This window comes from Nansenia antarctica (genome assembly GCF_963989245.1).
Source record: "Nansenia antarctica genome assembly, chromosome: 14".
NCBI lineage: Eukaryota > Metazoa > Chordata > Actinopteri > Argentiniformes > Microstomatidae > Nansenia > Nansenia antarctica.
The window spans coordinates 29,331,811-29,336,771 of NC_137684.1; the positions used below are offsets into that span (position 1 = coordinate 29,331,811).

The 4,961-nt window shown below is 43.6% G+C and overlaps 1 protein-coding gene across 1 annotated transcript in view; it reads left to right on the forward strand.

The window, feature by feature from the left end:
* hsd17b12b (hydroxysteroid (17-beta) dehydrogenase 12b) overlaps positions 1-779 on the forward strand; it is a 14,588-nt gene extending 13,809 nt beyond the window's left edge. The window contains exon 11 of the mRNA XM_080545318.1: positions 1-779. This exon is cut by the window's left edge and continues 330 nt beyond it. The gene's annotated coding sequence lies outside the window, so the exon portion shown is untranslated.
* Positions 780-4,961: the final 4,182 nt, after the last annotated feature.

The window sequence follows — 4,961 nt, forward strand, 5'->3', positions numbered from 1 at the left end:
GAGATCACTGGATCTGAGCTTTAAGTGAGTGTTTCATCTCGATTAGAGCTTACTCCACGTTCTGAATTGTAAATTGAGTGTTGAATTATTGATTAGGCACTTAAAATGTCATGCACTAACTGAGATTGAACGGTTGAAATGGGTGTTACTTCTAATCGCGGAGAGATATTGGTAGTATTTACGATATTGTTCTAGAAATAATGGTTTGCTAATTTATTCTAACAGATATTTCTCTCATTTTCTTATTATCTTTTTTTTTATCTCAAGATAATTGAGAACTCGGATAACCAAATATCTAAGTAATTGGCAATGACTTTCTCTTTGTTCGTCTCCTTATTGCTAGATGGCAGTTGTATAATTGTAATTGTCCTCTCTTTCATTTAATTTAGGTTGAGAGCTCCTTTGGGCTTGATGTGTACAAATGATAATTTAATTTGTATAGCACCATGAACGGGAGGGTCGGTAGAGAACATATGCTGACCGGATATTGTGATGGTGTCAGAAGTGGGGTGATTGCAGCAAGTTAGTCTATATAAAGGATCAACCCAAGTTGGATCCATTGCCTTTAAACTGACAGACTATCCAGAGGCAAGGCGTCTAACTTATTGGATCATGATTGCAGAGATCTCCACCAAGAGGGTTTCCATGTTCAACATGTGGGAGGCAGGGGCCCTTTCAGCTATTCAACTGTTGGTCGATTTAAACTTAAACAATTGGACCAAATGTACTGTCTTTTTCAAGCATTTTCCAAACATTGTCAATAAAAAACAGTTTTTGTCCATGTCCATTGTCTCTCAAGTCAGTGGTCCTTTCAAGAAATGTGAAGTGTTTCTATATAGTATACAGTGGGGGAAGTATTTGATTCCCTGCTGTAAGTTTGCCCACTTTCGTAAGAAATGAACGGTCTATCATTTTAATGGTAGGTTTATTTTAACAGTGAGAGAGACTGAATATCAACCCAAAAAATCCAGAAAAACACATTATATAAAAGTTATAAGTTGATTTGCATTTGATCAAGGGAAATAAGTATTTGATCCCCTAGCAAAACATGACATTAGAACTTGGAGGAGAAACCCTTGTTGGCAAGCACAGTGGTCAGACGTTTCTTGTAGTTGTAGGAAAACCCTGTACAGTGGTAAATTAGTCCACAACCCCCGCCCTCCAATGGTCAATTGCTTTTCTACAACAGCCACCACATAATATACAAAATGAATAAAAAGTAACCCAACATTATGCTGGCTGGCTGGCTGTGATGTCATAATGGGTGATCATAGTGGAGTTAGAGTCTTGGGTGTGCCAACATTCTGGAAGACAGCCAGTTGCAGAAAGATGGCACCTTGGTAAGTACTGTATCAACTTCTCTTCCTTATTATAATATTAATAATAATAATAATAATAATTTATTATCTGCAAGAAAATGACCCAAAACATATGGCCCATACGCAACATTTAGTTTTACTTTGGGCTGAGTAGGATAAGGAGAAGTTTGTATAATTGTTTGGTTACACATGAGTGGATTACTTACTCTTGTACTTAATACTCTTGTTTAGCTCTAATAGTATTTTTCGACACTGAAAATGTTTATGTATGTAAAGCCTACTGTTAGTTGTACTACATACGCGTCTTTGAGTGTCTAGAAAAGCGCTATACAAGTCTAATGTATTATTATTATTATTATTATTATTACAATAAATTTGCTCTGTAACCCTGTACAGTGGTAAATGTCTCCACAACCCCCGCCCTCGAATGGTAAATAGCTTTTCTACAACAGCCACCACATAATATAATAATAAATACACAGTTTTAACATTAAATTCATTTATTTACAATCATTAATCGTTTCAGAATACATATATCCTTCCGCCACAGAATACAGTCCCATAAACAAGATCAACCATTGCATTGTAGATCAGCACAGGTGTTCTTAATCAGATTGATTGGGAGGCGCATTGATACTGGAAATAGAGTCTGAACTGAAGGTTGTTGGGGTATTTACCACTGTTGCTAGCCAATCAGAATCCAGTATCCAAACATGCTGTTGTAGAAAACTCAACTATGTAGTTCATGTAGATGTTCAGTAGATTAAAAACTATCTTTTGGGGAGTATACAAATATTAACAAACAAAAAAGTAACCCTACATTATGAGGAGGCTCTGGTGCGTTGCAGGGAGGAGGTGAAGGAGGAGAGCGGGCTCCAAGAGACTGAGGGGAGCCTGGCTGAGGTCAGGGCGACCCTCGCCAACACCACCAGGGAGGCAGAGGACAAGATCAGGGTCCTGGAGAGTGAGGCCCTGGTGAGCCGACTTAGGGAGAGCGCCCTCCAACAAAAGCTCCACGGTATGGAGCAGGGGAAGGAGAGCCTCCTCCGCAACAACTCTGACCTGGAGAAGGAGAAGAAGAACCTCCTCCGCAACAACTCCGACCTGGAGAAGGAGAGGTGCCAGGCCCTCGCTGCACAGGGAGAAACGGAGGGGAGCCTGGCTGAGGTCAGGGCGACCCTCCTGGACCTGGAGAAGAGCAGGGACGAGGCCCGCACCAAGCTCCAGGAGGACAAAGACCAGTGGGGGAAGGAGAAGGCCTCCCTCACAGCCACCCATCTGCAGGCCCTAGCTGACGCCAAGAAGCTGGAGGAGAAGGAGAGAGCATTCTCCCTAAACTCCCATCAGGTGCAGATGGAGCAGCGCACCGCTGAGGCTGAGGAGAGGAGCAGGGCGGAGGTCAGGGCGACCCTCGCCAACGCCACCAGGGAGGCAGAGGACAAGATCAGGGTCCTGGAGAGTGAGGCCCTGGTGGCCAAGGCAGCAGCTGAGGAGGCTCTGGAGCTTTGCAGGGAGGAGGTGAAGGAGGTACAGGTGAAGGCGAGCGACCTTCACCAAAAGCTCCATGATATGGAGCAGGAGAAGAAGAGCCTCCTCCGCGACAACTCCAAACTGGAGAAGGAGAGGTACCAGGCCCTCGCTGCACAGGGAGAAACGGAGGGGAGCCTGGCTGAGGTCAGGGCGACCCTCCTGGACCTGGAGAAGAGCAGGGACGAGGCCCGCACCAAGCTCCAGGAGGACAAAGACCAGTGGGGGAAGGAGAAGGCCTCCCTCACAGCCACCCATCTGCAGGCCCTAGCTGACGCCAAGAAGCTGGAGGAGAAGGAGAGAGCTTTCTCCCTAAACTCCCATCAGGTGCAGATGGAGCAGCGCACCGCTGAGGCTGAGGAGAGGAGCAGGGCGGAGGTGGAGGCGCAGAAGATGGTCACCATCGACCTGGTCACCTGTCGTCAGCAGCTCTCCCTCTCCCAGACCAAGCTGCAGCAGGAGGAGGTCCAGAGCACGGAGCTGAAGCTGCAGTTGGAGGTCATGAGGGAAGAGTCAGAAAAGAAAGAGGAGAATAAGAAATCCATAGTTCCCTACTTTAAGTGGTTAGGGTTAGGGTTAGGGTTAGGGTTTGGGTTAGCACATTCATGGGATTGGGTTAGCACATTCATACCGTGTTAGGGTTAGAAAAAAATGGAAAAACACTCAGAAAAGAGAGGAGAAGTTCCCTACTAAAGGGTTTGGGTTAGCATTTACACTGTGTTTAAAAAAATAAAAAATAAAAACTGTCTTTAATAAAAGTGTGAATATGTGCAAAATATGTGCATACGTTACAACATCGTATCTGGTAGCTTACTGGACTGGGTTGCACCAATTTGGCGTAAGTCATGTAGTTACTAAACCCCTAGTTGTTACTAGCTAGTTTCAAACTAGTTGTTTACTAATTTCGGTTGCACCACGCCAATCTTTTGCCAATCTTAGCTAGTAAATACTCAGTTTTGGTAACTGTTTTTTTGTTTCTCTACTGTAACATAACCAGGTACATTAATAATAATAATAATAATAATAATAATTACAATTTACAATACAAATACAACAATTGGGGGTCCCTCAAAAAAATGTGTACTGTATAACATGATAGCCATCTATGAGCAATGCACTGTATATAAGATGATGACCAAGGGTCTTTCTGCTGCTGACCATGAGTCCTGTTGATGGGGCCCATTTTTCTTTTAGAGTCTGTAGGCTACTGTGTTTGTTTATTAACATTCATAAATATGATATATTGTCTGAATTTTTGTCTTCTTTTATAAATGTAAATTATTTTAATTTCTTGTGCTGGTTTATTATGAACAACATGTAAAATTGCAGGAAACTAGTACAAATAATTGGGTGGGAGAGAGGGGCCGCCGCTGCCAAAACGTGTACAGTTTTGGGTCGCTCCACCGCTAAAAAATCTCACTCCAAACTTTTGGTGAAACTTGGCAGCCCTGGGCATGATGGTCTGTGATATAGCAATTTAATTTAAATGTAAGATGCCCTGGCCCAGGCAGGCAGTGCTGGTCATGTCACCTGTACCTCCAGGGGACGGGTTGTGTTTGAAGTTGTGACATTAAGAAATGTTCACGGCCGAGAACATCTATGGGAGTAACGTATGACTTGGCTTATCACCGTTCTGGCATAACACAATTATGTTGAAGAGATGTTTTATTTTTTACAGAGCCCAACTCAGTAGAGACTGACACAATATAGAACCTCATTCTGTCACCTCCGTCTTCACTCTTCAATTAAGTTTTAACGGACGCCTCCGGAATATAGGCCAAGCTCGTTGTAGAGTGCACGAGGTGCCGTCGACAGTCTAGAAATAGAAGTCCTGTTGAGAATATGAGGTCATGAAACGTACACCATCATTACTGCTCTCATTCCTGACACACACGGTGACTCTGTCTGTAGGCGGAGATATCATCTGTGTGTCACATGTCACTGGAGAACAGGTGGTCAATATGAGGCACAGAGGAAGCTGTAGTGGCAGTTATGATAGAGTTACACGTGCATGTGTTTCTTTGCGGCATAACATTGAGATGACAAGTATGACAACAATGCAGTTAGTGAGACACTGTCACTGCATGTCCAAAATGTCAGCTATGACAGCACACA